The sequence below is a fragment of the Rhinolophus hipposideros genome (genome assembly GCF_964194185.1).
Source record: "Rhinolophus hipposideros genome assembly, chromosome: 5".
NCBI classification, from domain to species: Eukaryota; Metazoa; Chordata; class Mammalia; order Chiroptera; family Rhinolophidae; genus Rhinolophus; species Rhinolophus hipposideros.
Genome location: NC_138051.1, coordinates 47950279 through 47974143, shown reverse-complemented (window position 1 = coordinate 47974143; position 23865 = coordinate 47950279).

Sequence of the window (23865 nt, the reverse complement as noted above, 5' to 3'; positions counted from 1 at the left end):
GGTCATATTGTTAGTTGGTGGCACAACTAGGATTTGAACCTAATCAATTAGACCCTAAAATCTATATAATGCCAAAGATATGGTATTTTATTCCTTCTACTTCCCCACTTTTTATCTGATAAGCATGTTTTACTCTACTTTTACAATGAAAAAAATTAGATACTCCATATTTCTTGTTTGTCATGCAGAAAAATGAAATAGTATTAAAGAATCAATAGACTAAATTTAGGTGATATACAAAATATTTCCTAAAATTACAACCTATTTTGTAGAATTCTGACTTGCATGAATACAATTCCATTGCCCATTTCTTGCTGAGACCGGTTTTATAGAACAGGCAACTGCATATTTCCTGATGGAATGACCCATACCTTAGAAAGATAGCCTGCTGTGACCATATCTGCAATCTGAATCATACTTTTCAAAAGAATTAAACTAGAAAAAGAAAACTACAGAGGCATGAAGAATGTGATTTGGAAAATAAATTAATGGTGAAAACAGTTTTTAGAATCATTACTGAATTCTACTTAATTTTTAAAATATTGTTTTCTGGGAAAAGTACATCGTGTAAAAACTGTAGATTTTTAAATGGTATAATTTTCTGAAAGTGATATTAACCCTTTAAGTAGGAAAAATTAAACAAGATACCATGGTTACATTAAAACTCAATAACTACAAGCCTTTTTTAGACAAAAAAAATATATATAAAGAGAAAGGAGTTGTATCAAAATCTATGTGTGACGTATACTCTAAGAGACAGTGACTGTAAGTTCCACTTTACATACAGTTAGATACAGATCTAAGGAAGGTCATAATTTTGAGTGAGTTCTGGTAATGCAACCAAAGCAATATTATACACTGCTACTGTCCGTGAGGTAGTCTGTATCTCACGTACATGTTTTGTATAATCTGAAAGAGATCAAAGATTTTTAAGTTTGCTTCCAATCAACATTACATGATAAAAAAAATACGCATATGTTGGAAACAAGATAGAGGTTTTAAAAATTATTTTGTTAAATATCTATTCAGAGTAGAAAAAGGTACATCTCTTGAATTGTTTTGCTAAAAGATTACTTATTATTTTAGTTGAATGGCAGCCTCCTGCTTCTTGTCACTCAGCCACTGATCCCTTATTTTATATATCCTCATCATTCATTTCTTAGGTTTAAATGAATAGAAATATGTTATAGATTCTCATGTAAATAGTATACCTTTTATAAGCACATACTTATAATGACTAATATTTTCTCTTCTTTGTTGCTTTTAATTTCTACGAAGTTGATTATATTACACTCTTAATCTCATTTTAACTATAGGTACAAAATGCAATGTTCCCCAATTACCTGTTCTGAACTAGAGAACACCAGCTTTGTTCAATTAGGATGGATTTTCCCATCTCAGATGTTGATAGGATGGGCCCGTTTCATCAAATATTCCATCAAATTAATTATGTACTAATAGTTTCAATCATGAAATGATATTACAAATGTGACTCCATATTATAAGTCTTAAGGGTTCATCTCTCTACCACCCTTACCCAGGCATATCTGAACAACCTATATAATTGAAATTTGGCTACACACACACAAAAAAAATCCTAAAGTGCACAACAGAAACAGAACTGATCCTCTCTTTTGTTTGGGGGTCAAGTCGAGGAGGAGGAGGCTATGAGGAACCAAGAAATGGTAGCCAGTGAAGTAGGAGGAAAAATAAGAGAGTACAGCATTAGGGGAGACAAGAGAAAAAAGTTTTTCCAAACACCTGAACAGTACCTTCTATTGGCCCATATCTAAAATTTGCTATACGTAGCAAAAAAAGCTTTAAATAAGAAACTACAATAATAGTTTTGTATAGAAAAAAAGAGAAATGATTCGCCCATTATTAAAAGGACATTTAATCCCTTTACTTATTAATCTGGTATTGATTAACCAGAGGATAATTTGGGGGCTTGTGAACTGAGACCAAAGAGGAGAAAGATGAGAAAACTGTTTCCTGATCTCTCAGCACTCCAGGCTCTTGAATAACAAACTTAAAGGAATCTTCATTTTCACAGCATTCGTCACCTCAGATCATGACTTGGCCAAAAAATGCCAAGTTTAACATTCAGAAACATGAGAAAAAGACTAAAAACACAAGTAACAAAACCAGGACAGAGTGAGATGAGGATAATGGTCCCTCTCTCTTTACCACCCCCACTCAATTACCATAGACATTTGCATGAAGTAAAACAGTACATAAGGTAAGGACAATTACACATTAAAAATAAGAGGTTCATTTTTTTCTGTTGAAAATAAAGAGATTCCTCTCTCCTTTTTTGATTTTCTTTGAGCAGTTTTAGAAAACGTAAATACTATCTACTCTCTTTGAAATGTATATAAAACTCTTTGAAGACTAGATTGGCATTTTGTCAGCTATAAAATCTAGGAATGTCTTTCTCCAGGACCTGGAGCCATCTCTTTGAAATGTAAACATCAAGGGAGATAGCACTTCTATCTCAGTTTCTGTGGGAGGGTAGGAGCCTAACCTCCCTGTGCCCCTTGCTCCCAGTTGCAAAACTACCTCCTGTCATAAAGATAATGACAAGTTTGGTTTTCCTCTGGAGAAAGCTGGATAGCACAGGTCGTCACCTCAATTATCAAATAAGGTTAGGATAAACTCTGTGTGACAAAAAGGTGTTGCAAAGACCTCTTACTTGGGGATTAGTTATCCTTTATTTTGAGAGCATGCATGCAATGGGTAGTATCTGCGTGGCTATGCAAAAGGGGGAGACAGACACCTTTCTGTCTTTGCAGTCTTAGTTGATTGCCTGCAATGCACATCACATTCTGTTTTAATACTTATTCAATAATAAAGTATCCCCTTTTCCAACTAACTTTGTGGAGAGGATTTCTGGGTTGGGAGAAAATTTTGTTTTTAAATATATTTCCCCAACAATACTCATTTACCACTTAAATTAAGCATCCGCCTTAATTAAAATTTTTAAAAAACTAAAAACTCTTCTATTTGTGAAGAGTGTTTCCTACTAAGTGATAAAGGGGGGAAAAAAGGTGTTATAAAAATGGATTATGTACAAGGAAATTTTGTGGATTTTTAATGCATTGATTCTGACCAGATAGTTCTCCTTATTCGTTTTCCAAAATAATATGTTATGTGACATGGAAAATACATAATGAGATGAATTATATAGCAGAATAAATTGTTTTAAATTAAAGGAAAATTTCAAACATAGCCAATTTTTTATTTGACAATTAAACAAATATGTATTGAGTACTTTCTATGTTCCAGTTGCTGAGTAGGCAATGGGCTAACCAAAGAGGATAAGATAGATACTATTACAAAGGTCAAGCTCAGAGTCAAGCTGGGAAGAGACTATTGCACCTTTAATTTTGTCTAAATAAACAACAATAACCAAGAACGTCTTAATCCTGGATAAATAATTTACAATTCTAGCTACAGATTTTGCCACCATCATTTCGCTTTCACTTCATATTTTAAGTGTTTATCAAATTATGATGTGAAGCGGGGCCAAAACACTAAATTGTGAGTAGGAATTTAAAATGCAAAAAATTCTATGTGTTTAAGTTACGAAGGAGAATATATATATATATTTTTTTAAGATTTTTTTATTGGGGAAGGGGAACAGTGTGTAGTTTCAGGACATTTTTCCAAGTCAAGTTGTTGTCCTTTCAATCTTAGTTGTGGAGGGTGCCATTCAGCTTCAAGTTGTTGTCTTTTCAGTCTTAGTTGTGGAGGACGCAGCTCAGTTCCAGGTCAGGTTGCCATTGCTAGTTGCAGGGGGCGCAGCCCACCATCCCTTGCGGGACTTGAGGAATTGAACTGGCAACCTTGTGGTTGAGAGCCCACTGGCCCATGTGGGGATCGAACCGGCAGCCTTCGGAGTTAGGAGCACGGAGCTCCAACCTCCTGAGCCACCAGGCCGGCCCGAGAATATTTTTTAATAAAGTGACAATTTTGGATAAGAGTCAGCAAGGTTTTCTTAAGGGGAAGCAAAAATTCTATGTGTTTAAGTTACGAAGGAGAATATTTTTTAATAAAGTGACAATTTTGGATAAGAGTCAGCAAGGTTTTCTTAAGGGGAAGCATGAACAGAAAATCTAATTCCAAGGCAAGTCAAATTCAACCCTTTGCCCATAAATTATGATGAAAAATTGGAGGAAACATAACAAATGTAATATCTGGGTCTTCTATGTGTCCTCAAAATGTACTGAGTCAGATTGAATTCTTATTCCAAGCAGGGATTTATTTTTAATCAAGGATAGAACCATATTTGAAATGTGTCTATGTCCTGAGCTAAAGCCATAATTGATATCTATGGATCACTTGGTTTTTTTCATTCTCTGGAACTGTGAAAACCAGTGTCTGAACTCACCTCATTTCATACCACAGTTGTGCAGCTCTACACATTTAAGTGCAAGATTGAAAAAGTCTTCAGACCTGGTTTGAATTTCTCCTCTGACACTTGTGTAACCTTGAGAATTTTAAGTGATATTTCCAAATCTCTGTTCCTCAATCATGAAATTAGGGTAAAGCTTATAGCTCTATTATGAGAATTCAAAAAAAAATGCATAGAGCATGATGAAATATGTGCAATCTCTGGTATGAAGGAGAGAATCATTAAGTATTAATTTTCTTCCATTAATTTAAATAATGAATGATTCAGGATAGGCTAGATAAGCGATTCTCAAACTTTCTGGTCTCATAAATCCTCTATACTCCTAAAAATAATTGAGGACCACAAAGACCTTTTGTTTATATGGGTTATATCCTTCAAATTTTACCATATTAGGAAATAAACTAAGCATTTAAAAGCTATTTATTATTCACATTGAAATTTAATAAATCAAGGCATTATAACATTAAAAAACTTAGTTTTTGAAAATTACCTACATTTTCAAAAATAGTGAAAATTTATGACATTGTTTCACAATTTTGAAAACACCTTAATTTCAGGCTTAATAGAAGATAACTATTAGGTTGGTGCAAAAGCAATTGAGGTTTAAATTGTTAAAAATAATTGCAAAAACCGAAATTACTTTTGCACCAACCTAATACATTCTTAATATCTGCTTCTACATCCAATCTATTTTAATATGCTGTTTTGGTTGAAGTATATAAAGAAAATCTGGCCTTACATAGATATGTAGTTGGAAAAGGGAATAGTATTTTAATAGCCATTCATATAATTATGGATATCCTTCTTTGAAACTATCCCAAAGCCCAACAGATAGCAGCTTTGTTGTTGTTGTTGTTGTTAGTTGCAATGTGAAATATGAAGCCATATTGTTGAACTTTTTATACTCTATTCTGTTAGTATCCATTGGTCTATCTTATACTTTGAACCGATCCTTTACTCATACATGACTTTATAATATCATACATCAGTCATTTGTAAAATATCGGTTCATGAAAGTATGAAGATGATCCAAAATTGATACTTTTTTATTATACAATGAAAAACTGTTTTTGTTATTATAGCCAGTGATCTCATCAGAAAAATATCTAGGTTTTGGAAAGCTGTCAATTCATGAGACAAATACAACAAGGTACTAGTAAAATTTCATAAACGAAAGAACTATAAAAATGCAATGTATTATTTTTTGTGCTGATGTCTACTAATGCTAATCCTAGAAATGTCCATTTTAGAATAATAGCAATAAATATGAAAAGATCCTAATAATGGATATTTGCTATATATACTAGTTTATACTTCTTTTTTTCAACTTAAGAATACCTCTGGAAACACTCCATGCCAGTTTCTAGAGATATACCTTATTTTAATTTTGGGCTGCAAATGACTCCATTTTATGGATGTGCCATAGTTTATTCAATCATTCCCTATGGATGGGCATTAAGGTTATTTCCAGTCTTTTGTGCTTATAAATAATGCTGGAATGAATAGCCATGTGCATATTTTGTTTCAAAGTAATAAAGGTGTACATTCCTAGAAGTAGAATTGCTGAGTCAAAGAATACATAAAATATGTGGTTTTATTAAATATTGCCAAGTTCTTTTCAGACGGGTTCCACCATTTTGCAATTATCACCAGCAATATGAGAGTGTCTGTTTCTCTACAGCGTTGTTATCAACATGCATAGACAAATGTTGTACTTTTTGATAGGTGAATATATGTTGGTGTTGTTTTAATTTGCATTTCTCTTGTTAATATGAAGTTGAGCATATTTTATATGCTTAAGAACCATTTGTAAATATTTTTTCTATGAACTCTGTAAACTCTGTACTCATATCTGTTGCCTCTCCTTTCACTGAAAATTTGGTCTTTTTTCTTTCTTTCTATTTTTAAAAGTATATCATATTTTAAGGAAAATGTATACTCGTACATACACATACATAAATATATAATTATTCATTTATCTGGGGCAAATGTTTTGTCCTGTATGTCATTTGACTTGGCCTATGATTCTTTTTTGACATGTAAAACATATTTTGGAAGGACATTTATCTATCTTTTATTTCATCTGTATCTTTAATTATAGAAAATAATTCATAGTTATAAAGTTAGATGAGAGATCGTCTTAATTATAAAGTTTAAAGGAATCCACCACAGTTTTCTTCTAATTTATATTTTTTAAACCTTTTTTATACCTTTGATCCATTTGGAGTTTATTTTTGTGCATAATATAGTATCATAATTTAATTTAATATTATATCATAATTATAATATCATAATTTGATGCAATGACTACCAAGAGTTCACAATACCATTTATTTAAAAATGCATCATTCCTCCCAGAGATTTGATAGCCAAATGTACTATATAATATACTTCTATGTATACTTTGGTATGTTTTGGGATTTGATATTCACCCCATTAGGTTATTATGCACTAGTACCATCATGTTTTAATTATAGAGGCTTTGTAGTGTGTTTTAGTATCTTGTAGGGTTAGGCCTCCTCATTGTTCCTTTAAAAAAACAAACAAACAAACAAACAAACAAACAAAAAACAAACAGGACTTTCATAGCTATTCTTGAAAGTTTGTTTTTTTTTCATATGAACCTTAGGATGAATTTGCCCCGCTCCAAGAAATACTGACAGTATTTCAATTGGGCTAGCAATAAATGTATGTGTGTATTTGGGAAAGAATTGACATATACATGTCATTGACACATCCTATCCATGAAGAAGGAATGACTTTTAATTGGCTGAAGTCTATTGTTGTGTCTTTCAAGACTGCTGTAAAGTTTTTCTCATGTGAGTTTTGTACATTATTTTTAGGTTTATTCCTACGTATGTTGTCATCCTTGTGGCTATTCTAAAAAAAGATTTCTTTCTTTTCTTTTCTTTCTTTCTTTCTTTCTTTCTTTCTTTCTTTCTTTCTTTCTTTCTTTCTTTCTTTCTTTCTTTCTTTCTTTCTTTCTTTCTTTCTTTCTTTCTTTCTTTTTTATTATTATTATTATTTTTAATCTGTTAGGAATAACCTTACTTTGAATATAAAACCCACCGATTACATTTCTCTTGGTTATAAAATAATTTTACTTCAGCAAAATAATTTTAATTTCCCCCCCGGAAGATGGATACCGAGAACTGAGTGGACACAAAATTCTTTTACCATTCTAGAGAAGGCAAAATATATCATCTTTCTACCTTGTATGGGAAGCTCACTTTTCTAAGGGTTTTTTTAGATCATCTCTGTGATAGATCAACACCTAGTGGCCCACTCTGGTATAATCATTGGTAGAGAAACGTGATCAAGTCTGTTAGAGAATTAGAGACTATATAGTTACCTTTGCACATATTTGAATGTTAGATAATTTTACACATAGTAAGCTCTTACATAATCTATGGTAAGAAGAACAACAAATCCAATTAATGGATATTAATATAAGAATCATTGCTCTAAACAATAAAAATTTCCTTTTGAAATAAAAATTTATAAATGTTCACCATTTTAGACATTCTACCATCACAGAATAAATCAATTTACTTTATTAGCTCCCTACCAACTGTATGTAGTTGCTAAATATTTCAGAAAGAAGAGTGAATAGAAACAGCTCTATTGGAGGCAAACTAACCCGAAGTTATATTCCTGCTCCTTCTGTTTTCTTAAGCAAATTATTTAAGCTTTCTGGATCTCTGTATCACTAATGTTTGGAGGGAAACGGACGGAATTTTTTCCCCCCCATTTCAGGTCTTTAAGAGCACAGAGAAGAGCAATCATAGAAAGGAAGATAAGCGTGAGATCAAGAATTCAGGAGAAGGGAACTAGAGTTGATAAAAAAGCAATGCGAGCTACCAAGGACTCTCTCCCCCATCAAGAATGCTCAGACAGATGGTATTCCTTACTGTGCAGGGGATGGATGTGCAGGGGATTTGCATTAACCTGAAGCAAATCTCAGAAACCAAAGGACATTTAACCAATATCTAAATCACACAGATACTACAGAAATGTTGGTTCTTTATTCATATTGACTTCCTTTTACCTAATGAACAAAATTTAATAAACGAATTAACTGTTTTGTTATTTTTGGTATCATTTGACTAGAAAAGCCACAAAATTCATGTAAAACATTAAAATATCAAAGTACAAATTCTGGAAGATGGTAGAAACAAAAACACACATGCACATACCAATTAAAACTTACACTAGATGAATTCTTATAAGAGGTAGAAATTGGAGCAGAGCGAAAGGATCCTAATTTTTGACAGTAGAAAATATTGTCAAAAATAACAGAGACTAATGTAAAACACAGATTGTTTTATTTGTGAGATGGCCCAGTATTCTGATTTGATTGTGAAGTTATGTCTATAATTAAAATTATTCTGACACTTGTCAAAATGGTAAGGAAGACTTTATTCAGGACTATTACAGTAATTATCAGACTATCACCACAGGGGAGAAAGACTGGGTTCAACTCCAAATACAGCAAGGACAACTGGACATTTATAGGCAACAAGCAGAGTGAGGGAGTCAGTGAGTGGATAATTACTGAGGGAAACATCAAGGGTAGGGTAATTCTTGCTGAAGACAGGTCAGGGAGCTCAGATACCAGGGGTGGGGGATTCTCACTAAACTGAGTCAGCATGATTCTTTCTAAAGCCAGACTAAATAGGCCAAGCACAAGTCCTAAGGATGAGGCCTGGTTGAAAAGATGGTCCAGAAGAGTCTGATTAAAGTTTGATTAAGGAGAGTGTTTGTCATAACCCTTTATCAAAAACTGTCACCATGGGCGATATCTGAATGGATGCTATTCGATAATTAAGAGGACCCTTGCATGACCCAGAAAATGACCATGTATTTTAAGTGTATTTGTGAATAACCATACTTTAACAGAGTACTTTAAAAATTATATGGTAACTAAGCAGTGAGAGAAAAATTCACGTATATAGAAAAGTGCCTCTCTCTCATGTAAGCAAGAATGTAGAGAAATATGAAGACCTGAATTCCATATTCAATCCTGCCTGTCTCAGCCCCTATATTAAGACATGTCACCAGTTTATATATGCACTAGCAAAAATAACCTAATTATAAAAGGAAGGCTAGCCATTTTGTTTTCTATGGATCTAGGATGTCAGGGTGACATCTAGTGGACAGATAGTGCTATATGTCTAGCAAGACTAAAAATTTCTGACTCCCAATTCTTCAAAATTGTGAAAAAATTAAAATTTCAAAGGAAGCGGTGCTTCACCTGAGCATAAAAACACATGCTTAACCCCATACACAAACTTTTCAGGAGTGATCCTCATAATTGAATGACTGGGTCTAGAGATCCCACAAACACTGCCCACTTCTAGGAAGAAGCATGGCTGTCAATGAAAAGTATTTGTTAAACAATAGTTTTTAAAGAGGGTATGATCATGACCACCATGCAGATATGAAATGATCCTGTTGCCTACATTTAAGAAACTTTGATAAAACAAGGGTACTACCTAAAACAATTCTTTTGTAATTTCAACATATCCTTTATAATCCCTTTCTTCCTTATTTCCTTCAATATATATTTATGGAGCACCTTCTATTAATATACGCGAAACACTTTCTAGGCACTTGGTATTCAATGTGAAAGAAAGACAAGTTCCCTCCTCTCATGGTGTTTTCCTAGTAATGAGGGAATGTAGACAACTAATAGATAATAAAAAGAGCAAGTCAATATTCCTTTTAGCACTTTTACATTACAATTCCTCATTTTTTCCAAAACCCAGGACCATTACTTTCATGCCACAGAGATTCTCTACCTACAATATATTCCAAAGTAGTATAATATGTACATTCTAGTGGCATTTGATGGTATTCAAATTTTAGCTCCACCTTTTGCTGGCCAGGTTAATTTAAGCAAGTTACTTAACCAAACTGTACCTCAGCTTTCTTTTTTATTAAATGGTTGTAACAGTATCTACCTCATAAAATTGGGTGAGGATTAAAGTAATATTTCAGTGTATCTTAGGATGTGTCTGATACACAGTGTTCAATAAATGCTAGCTATTGTCACTAATTGTATTAGTAATGATATTACAATATCATTATTGCTTATAACCTTGAATTTCATCACCTTTTGGAAATGCTTGAGTCTTGTATTAATAATTTCTCTCTTAATTCAATCTCAGAGAACATGTATTGTTTATTCATTTATTCAGTGAATATCTATTAGGTGTCTATTATTTGCACAGCTGTGGTACTAAGCACTGTGGCTCTAAAGATAAAGAAGATACTGAAATGCAGAAAAATAAAATGCATTGTTCAGTTCATGAAACTGTCAACAGTGAAATGGGACTAGAGCATAAGGTGCAAGGTGGGAAGGCTTAATGAAAGGTCTATACAGGGCGACTGAAGTCACATCTTGAAAAACATCTTCCAAATCAACATAGAAGATTGAATACTTTTCCAAAGAAAATGGGGAGCCATTGGGATTTTTTAAGCAGAAGAGTGACATAATTTAATTTAACAAAAAATCAATCTGACACCCATGTGGAGAATGGATTGGAACTTGGAGAAAACCAGAAGGCAGGATCCAGGTTAGAAAGCTAGCACAGTATTCCAGGTGAGAAAAAAGTAGGCAGTGGCATGGGGAGAGAGAGGAAGAGACAACCTTGACAGACATGGAAGGTGGCTGTCTCCAGACTTCACAAGCCTGCGGCCAGCCTGAATCACACCAACTCTTCTATTTTAACCTTGCTAGCTCCAAGCTTCACCTGTTTAAGCAGGACTTTCCCTTCTCTGTACAGTCTCTCCAAAATATTTATGGGAGTTTATAAAGAATTTCTCACGTGTGCTCATAGAACAACAACAAACACGAAAATGTCAGGCTGCCATTTGTCACCAGCATCATCTGCTCTGAAATCTAGACAGTTGCTCCTTTTCCCTGGCTTCCCCTACTCTCAATCTCAAAGTGCAGCATAAGCTCAGCAGTCTCTTATGAAGTAGGACAGCGTGTCCACCCTACAGCCCCCACTCTTACCGTATTTAAGTTCAGGGTGTCCAAAGCTGGGTAGGTCAAGCAATGATGTGCAATAGAGCTGGTGAGGTTTTCAGGACACCTCACTGCATTTTATTTTTCTCCAGGGAACACACATGCTATCAGGATAGCTAAACTGGCAGGAGTCCAAAGACGAGTCACTACCTGGAAACTTGTACCACTCAAAACCTCAGTCCCTGTCACTGGGTCAAAATGCAAGATACCATCTCTGCTTCTTTTTGCAGTCTAACTCTCTACAGTCTAACTCCATTTGGTTGTCCTTTCCGAACTCAAAATGTGAAGAGTTCATGCCTTCCTTCTGTCAGTGTCCTCAACACTCATGAAAATTAGGAATCAGAATAGTCAGAGGTCAAGGAGGTAAGGAAAGTAGGAAGGACTAGCTCTATCCACAAGCCACATTAGAATCCAGTTATAAACCAGCTGAAATTCCCATTGCACTCTAGATACAGTAACCCAATTAAACATAGAATGTAAGGGAAAGAGAATAAGCAAAGATGACTCCAAGGTATCCGTCTGCTTTACATATCTATAAGTTTCCATTCACACACACACACACAAAGTCAAAACTTACAGGAGGAGAAGAAGATATTTATGTGAAGATGATGGAGTCAGTTTAGGAGACATTTCATGGGATAACTGAACATTTATGTGGAGGTGTTCTAAAAATCAGAGGTCCTCCAACCAAGATGTATATCAAAATCACCTGGGAAACTTTAAAAAATATATCTGGGAAATGTATTGGGGCCTGGTTATCTCTCTTTTTAACAAATTCCCTGAGATGATTCAGAAGTCTGGAAAATATCTAAAAAAACACTTAGGTCATGAGACCTTAGTGAATAGTCAGTGTATAATTTGTAGGCTGACTCTGTTTAGGCAAAGCTGTTTACTGACTTGGTGACATAATTTGGGGTTTCCAGAAGATATTTTTACTTCCAAATATCTATCTCCACATTAATTAGATTTCAATATAAAAAAGCATTCCATTAATTAATTTAAGACTTTTAATCTTTAAAGCTCCCTTAAAATTCACCAAAATAGCAGTAGTGGTTGTTTCAAGGTGAGGGTGCTTCAGGCAAAATTAGTAGTTGCAAGCACTAGGAAAAAAATCTTATCATTTTAAACATAAAATAGATTTATTTTTAAATATCTGAGGAAATTCACAGAACCTTAAGGAGGGGACGGGCATAAAGGGCTGAAGAGGCCAGCTTAGGAAGCCAGGAACAGTGTTCAAAATCACCCCACACCAGTTAGGTGAAGTCTCCACTGCCCCAGCCATGTCTGAAAACTCCCGCAATGTGATGAATACATCAATGTGCAGATTTAGTAAACTCAGTAATTCCCGCACTCCATTGAACTGGGCAGTAGGAAGGACAGCTGGCTTCACCAGTGTCCCCTGTGTCACTAATAGGGCTTCCTCAGAAATCAGACAGGCTGCACCTCCTACCTGGGTGAATTCTTTCCTGTCCCTGCCTCCCTGAGTCTTCAGATCTCAGTTTGGGGCAGAGCCCCAGTCCTGTATCCACACCTCAGCCAAAAGGTGATGTTGGAAACCAGCATTTCTCTCTCTACAGTGAAGGAGGTACAGAAGTTAGGCAGCCAAAAAAATATATATATATATATTTTAAAATGTTTACAACAGTGAAATTTTAGGTGATGTTTTTATTTTTCTTTATGCTTTTCCATGTGTCCTATATTTTATAATAAATAGTATTCTATAATCAGAAAAAAATTAAATAAGCTCTTTACACTAGTGTTTCTTTTTTCAGTGCTTTGAACCGATTCTGTCTGGTATCATTTCCCCCTCTAGTGAATGCAGGAGGAAATACATAGGTGGATAAATTGCCTGTTTGTCTTCTGATCTTTCTAGAGAATACTGTTAGAGTTAAACATATTACAATTTTACTTCATACGTGAGTAAACTGGGACAGAGAGATAAGACACATGACAGACTAAGGTCACATATAAGATAACGGGAGAGCCAGCCCTCCAATCAGAATATCTCGACCTAGGCTTCTATTTTACCCATTTCATAGACTATAATGGGCAGCATTATGACAAGATTTGAGATGCATTCAGAGTCCCTGCGTCAAGCCCTTGGTTTCTGAATAGAGACGTATAATGAACTATGGCTAAATAACTCAGCCATTAGTCCATTCTCTGCGAACTTCGGCAAGTAACTTAACCTCTCTTTACTTCAGTTTTTCTGTTAGCAAATAGGAATAATAATAGCAGTTTCCATAGCAGTTGTTTGTAAAAAATAAATTAGTATTTGCAAAGAACTTAGACCATCCCTAGTACCTAGTAAGCACCAAATCAATGTTTATGGAATAAAATGGCAAGAAATAGGGCAGAGGTCTCATTTTAAACTGGGCTAAACTTTGCTGAACCTCCAAAAAGAGTTCATTGACTGACACCTCTGATAATGGTGGAGTAGCTTGGATAGATCAAATTACCCACACCTTAAAGTTTTAAAATTTGAACATAATTATTTAAAGTTTTAAAATTTGAACATAATTATTTAAGAAGAAAATCCCATTGCAGACACTAGAGAACAATCAAAAACAAGTAGAAACTGGAGGGAAATCTGATCAGGAAAAACAGGAATTGCACCTGATGAGATTAGGAATTTGTAGCTTCTTCCCTGAGGACAATCCCCAAACTGCATAGCAGCTCAGGGCAGCAGAATGCCAAACCCTTACTGCTCTGAAGCATAAGAGGCCAGAGTTCAGGGTTTGGAGCGCAAACAGAATGCTACAGAAGAGTTTGGAAAAGAAGAATCACGTAGGGGATGAGTCCCAACCTGTGGCCTGAATTGTTGGTCAACCATTAAACCAATTGGGAGACCACAGAGGAACTCGTTAAAATAGAGGAAAGAAGGAAGGAAGGAAGGAAGGAAGGAAGGAAGGAAGGAAGGAAGGAAGGAAGGAAGGAAGGAAGGAAGGAAGGGAAACAAAAACAAAAAAACAAACAGAGCTGAAAGCTACAGCTCTGAGGGAAAGGTCAGCAACTGACTGAAGAGGGGACAGAGTATGTGGCTTTGAGTCCAGTCAGGCTAAATGTTGACTTGAATAAAAGTCACTCTGCCATATGTATACTACGTATTATTCATAATATCAAGCATCCAACCAAAACTCAGTAAACATGCAAAGAAACAAATATGTGATCTATATTCAAGAACAAAAGGAGACAAAATAAATCCAAATCAAGATGATCCAAATGATACAACTAGCAGATAAGTTATTTTTTGTTTAAATTAACACATATAAATAAAAGGAAACACTAAACAAAAACTGTTCCTCTTGGCTGTAACAGTGTTTCAGACTTCCCTTGTTTTTGCTAACCTTGCTAATTTTGAGGAGTTGCTGGTTACTGGTCAGGTATATTGTAGGCTGCCCCCGTTAGGAGTTGCCTGTTTTCATCATGATTATACAGGAATTACATTTATTTTTTAAGTACAGTTGGCATACAATACATTAGTACAACGTAGTGATTTGACATTTATATACCTTATGATGTGGTCACCACACTAAGTCTAGTAGCCATTTGTCACCATGCAAACTTATCACAATATTACTGACTATATCCCTCTACATCTTTTTCACTCATGCCCCACCTCCCTCCATAAGTTTGTTCTGTTTCTATGAGTCTGATTTTTTTTTGTTCATTTCTTTTGTTTTGTTTTTAGATTCCACATATAAGTGAGATCATATGGTATTTGTCTTTCTCTGTGTGACTTATTTCACTTAGCATAATACCCTCTAGGCCCATCCAGGTTGTTGCAAACAGCAAGATTTTGGCATTTTTTATGGCTGAATAACAATCCATTGTATATATGTACCACTTTTTTATTCATTCATCTATCAATAGACACATAGGTTGCATTCGTATCTTGGCTATATGTGAAACATGCAAAGTCTGTGTCTAGACTTATTATTTTGCATATAGATGTCCATTTGTCCCAGAACCATTTGTTGAAAAGATTATTTTTTGTCCCTTGAATTGTCTTTGCTCCTTTGTCAAAAATCAATTGACCATATTTATATGAGTGCATTTCTTGGCTCCCTATTCCAATCTATCGATCTATTTATTTATTCTTACACTAATACTACACAGAGTCTTGGTTATTGTATATTTATATTGTAGCCTTGAAGTTGGATAATGTCAGTCCTCCAATTTTGTTCATCTTCAATATTGTGTTGGCTATTCTGGGTCTTTTGCCTTTCAATATAAATTTTAGGATCACTTTGACAATGTCCATAAAATAACTTGCTAATATTTTTGCTTCAATTGAATTGAATCAGTAGATCAAGTTGAGAGAAACAGACATATCTGCAATATTAACTCTTATTTATAAACATGGAATAGCTCTCCATTTATTTAAATCTTCTTTGATATCATTCATCAGAGTTTTGTAGTTTTCCTCATATAGCTCTTATATATATTTTGTTATATTTAGACCAAGTACTTCATTTATTTACTTGGTGCTGATGAAAACAGTATTGTGTTTTTAATTTCAAATTCCAGTTTATAAGTGGAATATAGAAAAGCAATGTTAGCCTTGTGTCCTATGATCTTGCTATAATTACTTGTTAGGTCCAGGAGGGTTTTTTGTTGTTGTTGTTGATTCTGACTTTTTAGGTAGACAATCATATCATCTGCAAACCAAAACTATTTTATGACTTCCTTTCAATCTGTACAACTTTTATTTCCTTTTCTTGTGTTATTGCACCAGCTATGACTTCCAGTACAATGTTGAATAGGAGTGATGGGAGTGGACGTGCTTGGCTTGTGACTAATTTTAGGGGTAATGTATTCAGTTTCTCACCAATAAGTATGATGTTAGCTGTAGGTTTGTTAGATGTTCTTTATCAAGTTGAGAAAGTCTCCTTAACCCTAGTTTGAGGTGAGTTTTATCATGAATAAGAATTGAATTTTGTGAAATGCTTCTTCCACACCATTGATGTGACTGTAACATTTTTCTTCCTTTACCTGTTGATGTGGTAGATTGCATTAATTTATATTTGAATGTTGAACTAGCCTTGCATACCTGGAATAAATCCTGCATGGTTATGGTGTTCAATTCTTTTTATACATTGTTAGATTTGATTTGCTAATATTTTGTTGAGGATTTTTATATCTTTGTTTATAAGAGATATTGGTCTGTAATTTTCTTTTTGTAATGCCATCATGTGCTTATTTCTGAAAGAGAATGTAGAGACTTGGTATCATTTCTTCCTTAAATAACTGGTAGAATTCAGTGAATTCAGTGAAACTGACTAGGCCTGGTGCTTTATTTTTTTGAGGTTATTAATTTTTGATTCAATTTCTTTAATGTAGGCCTTTTCAGATTATCTATTTCTCATATTATCTATTCCCTTGTGTGAGTTTTGGTAGCTTGTATTGAAGGAAATCAGAATATGCCACCCCAAAATATGCCTTTTTGACATAAGAATTATTTTGAGCTGAAGGCAATTAAGAAACAGTAAAGATAGGGAAAACTCTTTCTATGCTCCCTTTTTCTGCCTAAATACAGGATATACATTTTCCTTTATAGAAGATAAATCTAGACTCTTCTCAGCCCAGAGATGGTACTAGAGGAGTCAGTAAACAACATTTACTCCATGAGTTTCACCCCATGTATTTACTTTCCCACTGTTTGCCACCCATGGAAGCCTAAAAATCTTTTTCTTTTTTTTTTTCTGTCTTGTTACCTCAATAAAAATTATTGTTATTTGGCTACGATGCTATAAAAGCCAGAGTTCCAAACCACCTCTTTGAGTTATTCATCTCTGAGTTTCTCCTATGTAAATATGAGGTATACATCAATAAACTTGTTTGTTTTGCCCTTGTTCACTTGTCTTTTGCTACAGAGCCCCAAGTTGATAACCTAAGAGAAGCAGAGGAAAATTTTTTCCTCTCCTACAGTAACTTTCAAGTCTGTTTCATCCAAATTATCCGAATAATGGGCATTGAGTTGTTCATGCATTCATTTATTATCCATTAAATGTCCATGATATTAGTATTGCTACCTCCTCTTTCATTTCTGATATTAGTAATTTGAATCTCATCTCTTTTGTCTTGGTTGTTCTGTCTGGCTCGAGGCTTATCAATTTTATTGTTCTTTTCAAAGTATTAGCTTTTGGTTTTGTTAATTTTCTCTATTAAGCTACTATTTTCCATTTCTTTGACTGCTGCTTTAATTTTTATTATTTCTTTTTCTCTATTTGGATTAAGCTTATATTATTCTTCTTTTTATATGTGGAAGTTTAACGTGATTTTCGATTTATCTTATTTTCAAATATATATGCCTTCAGTGCTATAAATTTCCGTCTACGCACTGCTTTCACTGAATTCCATAAATTTTGATAAGTTGTATTTTCATTTAGTTTAAAATATTTTAATATCTCTAACAAACTTTGATTCATGTCTTATTTACTTAGAAGTGTGTTGTTTAATCTACATCTGTATTTTTTTGATTTCAGTTTGATTCCACTGTGGTCAAAAAAACATAACGTTGATGATTTATATTATTTAAAATTTTAAGATGTGTTTTATGGTCTAGAACATGGCCTACTTCTGTGAATTCTCCACGTGAGCTTGAGAACATGTATAATGCTGTTGGAGGAAGTTTTCTACAAATTTCAATTAGGTGCAGCTGACTGGCGGTGCTGTTTTGTTCAACTATATCCTTACTGATTTTCACCTGCTGGGTCTATAAATCACTGAAAAGGGAGAGTTGAAGTTTCCCGTCATAGTGACAGCTTTGTCTATATTTCCTTGCAGTTCTATCAGTTTTTGCCTTATATACTTTCATGTTTTATCATTAGATACTAACATGTTAAAGAATTATTCTGTGTTCTTAGTGAACTGACTGATTTATCTTTATGTAATGCCCTCTTTATCCCTAGTCATTTTCCTTGTTTTTAAGTCTGTATGGGGACAAAGCCCCAAAAAGCAGTTTCCAGGCTCTCGGCCTCACATAGAGAGGTGCTGGCTCGGGTAGTAAATGGCCGTTAACTGTGATCAGATGGCCATCAGCTGTGGCTAGTTGGCCGTCAGCTGTAACCCGTAAGCCATTGGCCACTAATATAACTGCTGTGGCTACGCTAGCAGAAAAAAAATGGGGGCTAGCAAGAGCAGATTGCAGAGAGGCGGATGCCGCTGGTGAGAATATAGTGATATGACTCCCCTACTTATGGCTCCATGGGTGTTCCTTTTTGGCCTCACCATGTCCTGCGTTCTTATGTGGGGAGCGGGAGCTGAGACGCCTGACGCCCCGCACAGTCTGCTTTGTCTAAAATTAACATAACTACTCTTATGTTTCTTTTGATTAGTGTTCATGGTATGTCCTTTCACCTCTTTTATTTTTAACCTATCTGTGTTTTCATATTTAGAGTGAGTTTCTTGCAGACAACATATAGTTGCATCTTATGTTTTATTCTACCATGACAATCTGTGTTATTTAATTAGTATATTTAGCGCTTTCACATTTACAGTGATTATTGATATAGTTGAATTAATATGTACTATATTTTTAACTGTTTTCTATTCATCATATGTGTTCTTTCATTTTTAAAAAATCTTCTCTTTTATTCCCTTCTCTGGTTTTTAATTGAGCATTTCATGATTTCATTTACTCTCCTCTTTTAGAAAATCAATTATATTTCTTTTCCCTGTCTTAGTAGTTGCCCTAGAGTTTGAAAAATACATTTGTAGTTAGTCTAATTTTACTTTTCAAATAACACTATGCCAATTCACAGGTAGTGCAGATACCTTTTAGTGGTCCTATGTCCCTGGACTGTGATCTTCACAAATGTTTATTAGTCTTTTATTTGCTCCCTTTAGGTGAGACAGGAAAGCTAGAGGGTCAAGAGTTGGCTTATTGCCCTACCTCCAAGTAATATAAGGCTCTGATAAAGCATTTTTTCCTTGCTTACATTAAGAAGGATAGGCCATGCAGTCTGCTCTGGGAGAATTTCACTCTCTGCCCCAAGTGGGATTTACCTCAGATATATAGTTTGAAAATCTGGTAGGTTTCTGGAATTAAAATCTCCCAAACTATGGGACCCTCAGCCTGGGCCTCTGGTAGTTTCTCACTCACAAGATAGTCAACACTTGGACTACAAAATTCATCATAATCACCACTTAAGTGCTCTTACCTGTTTATGGTGCCAGTGGTTTTGGTTCCATGTCAGCTGATCTCAGATGAGCGTCTCTGTATTTCCTGTCTCTCCAGATTTGAGAGTGGCCGTTGCCCTATGAGCTCAGTTCTCCTATGCATGTAAGAAAAAAACTGATTTTCATTCCTAGCTCTTTATATATCAGAACTGAAACCCAAAGTCTCTTACATGTCTTTTAATCTATAATTTTTCCCTCACAGTTTTTCTTCTCTCACAATTTGTTGAGGAAAGTGGATTCCCACATTTTAAACTTTGCTGATTGCTTTCTTATGAGACTTTTCACACATCCTTCTGGCTTCTATATTTTCTGGAAAGCTAAAGGCTTGATTAGGTTCAGCCCTGATTTATGGTATGGCTATTTTATAGGGGTGTTGTGTAGTTCCATTAGGAGGCATATAATGTCTAATTCTTTCTCTTTTTTGTGACATTAAGACTGGGCAGTAGGTTTGCTATTGTCAGCGTGATCCACCATTATAAATCTCCCCATCAGCAATTCACCTAATGGTTTTAATAGCCATTGATGATCATGGCCTAAATCCCATTATTTCATTAGGAGTTCAATGGTGATATTCTAATTCTACTTCTGCTTCAATATTTATTCACTGAAGTTCTTTTAAAAGGTCTTTCCCAAATTAACCATTTGGCACCCTTAAATACTATTTGTACAAGAAATGCGATTAAAAAAAAAGCTTGATTGTATCACTCCATTTACTAGTTTTCAGAATAAAGCATTGATTCAATAACATCTTCCAAAAGTGACGAATGAGAGTTTTTGTGTGTGTCATTAAGAACTAATGGATTTTAACATATTTGATTTGTCTCAATCCATTATCATTATTATTCTTTTTTTTGTTGCTATTATTATCTCATCTTTGGCAGTGCATCCCCCTTCAAATTGGCTCTAGTGTCCATTTGACATGAACCCAGTTGTCTCTAACAGCTTTCTTGTCTTTCATTATGACAAGATATTTTAGACATTTTTTGCATTTCCTGGCCCAGAATTCATATGAGCCATTTCTCCAAGGATCTCTACACTCTCCAAGCCCTACACTCTTAATATGAACACCACATACAAGGCAGTTTGAAATACCAGTGATGGAAGACTGAAACTTGCTAATATTTGATACCATTCTGTTGGCTATCTGCCCTTAATTATACATGTATATAGGATGTTTATCAGAATGACAAATGCCATTACTTCAGCTATTTCTGTAAAACAAAGCTAATGTCTCAATCATTTACTTGTTTCAAGGAACATTCTATCTAACACAATTCCAGTTAACCACAGTAATAGTTATCTATCTCTGAAAACTAACTGTGTGTTTGCTATTTCTGGCTACCACTTCTTGGATAGTATTATTTATACTTCTGTAATATTAGCTCTCTAGCCTTATTCCAACTTTCACCCTCCATAAATGCACCCCTTTTCTCCCCCAACACCTTTAGATCTTATTTTCAATTCAATTCCACCCAAGTACCCAATACCCATTCTAGACAAACTGGTCAATGAATGCATGGAATTCTCAACCTCAGATGACTTCTACTATTTAATAATTTCCTTATCCCACTCATATTCTATTATTTTTCCATAAAGGAGAACATGTGCCCTGCTCTAAGTGTGTACACAGCAATAATTTGTCCCTCTCTCCCACTTCCTGACAATTTTATTCAATCTCTTGAGCAGTGCTTTTCAAGCTTTATTCTGCATGGGAATCCCCTGTGGTCTTGTTAAAATGCAATTCTGATTCAGTAAATATGAGGTCGGGGCCAAGATTGAATTTCTAACAAGCTGTCAGTGTGCAGATGCTACTGGTGCTAGACCACACTTTGAGAAGTAAGGCTCTACTCTGCCGGAGTTACATGCTCCTCTGAGGAGATATTCCATACACACACCTTTCTCTGTTCATCTCTACTCTTATGTTTGATGATCTTCCTCCCTTCCTTCATCTAAAACAAAAGATTGACAACATCAGGTTTGAGCTTGGACAATTGATAACACTACTACTGTTTTGAAAATGAGAGATCTACTACATCACGTGGTACAGATTATTTGGCATTTCCTCTCTTCAAAAAGGGAAGTCTAATTCCCCTTCCATTGAAAATAGACCAGGCTTAGAGACTTGCTTCTAAAGAACTGCAGAGAAAGTGATGTTACTTCCAAGTCTAGGTCATAATGGGATTACAGCTTCGGCTAATCTCTCTTTGGACAATGTACATTTTCTGTTTATTAACTTTATTATTCCTGTGTCCTTTTTTGTAAGCTGTCTCAAATTCTGTTAGAAAATAGAGGAAGTATAAATAAACATTGATTTTCTGTTTCTCAACCATTTTCCTCTGCATTCTCGTCTCATTTTATTTTTTAATTCTTTTGTGTTGTCTCAGAAAAAATTAATGTCCTATTTCCTTTCCCTTCTCCAGTATGTTTATTCTCTTACCACCTGACTCCTTGTCATCTGATTTTAAATGAGTACAGAGTTCTATCTTGAGCAAACCTTTCATTGAAATCTTTCAATGAAAACTCTTTCATTACTACTGTATTTATTACTTTTTTCATAGTCAATCTTTTGAAGAACGTTTCACTTCTATTTTAATGAGGCTCAAACTGAGTTTTTCACTTGTATAGAGAAATAGAATAGCTCATCCAAAGTAAACATGCGAGTATGGTTGGTGCTTTAATTTAATGTGGAAGACCATCAATACTGTGTTTCCCTGAAAATAAAACCTACCTGGAAAATAAGCCCTAGCATGATTTTTCAGGAGGACATCCCCTGAACATAAGCCCTAATGTGTCTTTTGGAGCAAAAATTAATATAAGACCCGGTCTTATTTTCGGGGAAAGATGGTAGATTTTACTCTTGTTACACATAAAAAAAATTCCTTAGTCATCTCTCAAAAACCCCTCTTTAATAATTTCATATATCTCCAGCTAGCACTTTTTGCCCACCTATCCTTTAGCATGTGAAAGCACATCTGTTTTCAAAATATTGTTAATTATATCTGACATTCACTCAGATAGAAGTTAACACTATATATGTATTGTTCACCATTTGGTTTAGTACATTATCTTTGTAGAACGAAGCCTGGACATAACAGAAAACGTGACATTTTTTCATTAATATTTGTGTTGTGTGTACAATGCAATAAATTCTCCCTCTTTGGCAGTCTTCATATACTCTGAATTAACATCTCCTCAGTCTTCACTATGACAACATCTCTCCCCAGCAGTGATGAGCACTAATTAGGAGTATTTGTTGGAGACAGGGGCCTGTCACTGAATGTAGAAGGGAAGACAGGATCTGTTCCAAATTTGCTCCAGGATCAGAAATATGTTTACAACATTGATGGGAATGGATGTGATGAATTTCAGAAGAATATCAGATTATATGCCCTGCATCTAATAACAAAGGGTGTTTTATGAAGGCGTAATTTTTAGAAGCTGATTACTTATTAAAAATTCTATCTTTGGAATTACCAATTCTCTTCTTAAAACCATTCAGCGGTTGCCTCTTTTCCTCAAGATAAACTCCATGGCCTGGCTTATAAGGTCTGTTTTATCCAGTCTCAACTTTGCCTCTTCATTCCTTCATTTCTCAATGGACAGACAAGCTTATCTATGTTTCTGCCAAATGAAACTACTTCCTTTTCCATAATTTCAAAACAGTTCCCGTGTAACCCAAGCTTTGCAGATGTTCTTTCTGTCTAGATTTTCATCTTCTATTCTTCTTACCCAAACCCTTTCTTACTACCTGCTACCCTTCAATTATCAACAGGATACCAACCTTCTAGAAGGCTTACCTGACTACCCATATTGCCTTTTCTCTATAATCAGATAGATTCCTGTCATATCACTATGACCACTGTAATGAATGTGTCTGAGGGGACGGATCATTTTTTTTTTCTTTTAACATTATATCTCCTGTACCCACAGAACCTGATACAATGCCTGGCACATGATACACACAGTGAATGTTGTATGTTGAATGAGAACCGCACATTCATTCCTTTCCGTGCTTAAAAACAGCATATTTTATACATTTGAAGGTAGGTTTTGGTTTTCTAAAGTAGTCAAGTTATTTAAATTAAGTAGGAAAATAAAGCAAATAATCGAGTTTAATAAAAGCATTTTTCGAGGAATAAATAACTCTTCCTCCCCCCACAAAGAAGTTACAACGGTAGAGTAATGAGCCTAATTTTCTTATGCAGTTTTTGAAATGCCACTAAAATCATACCCC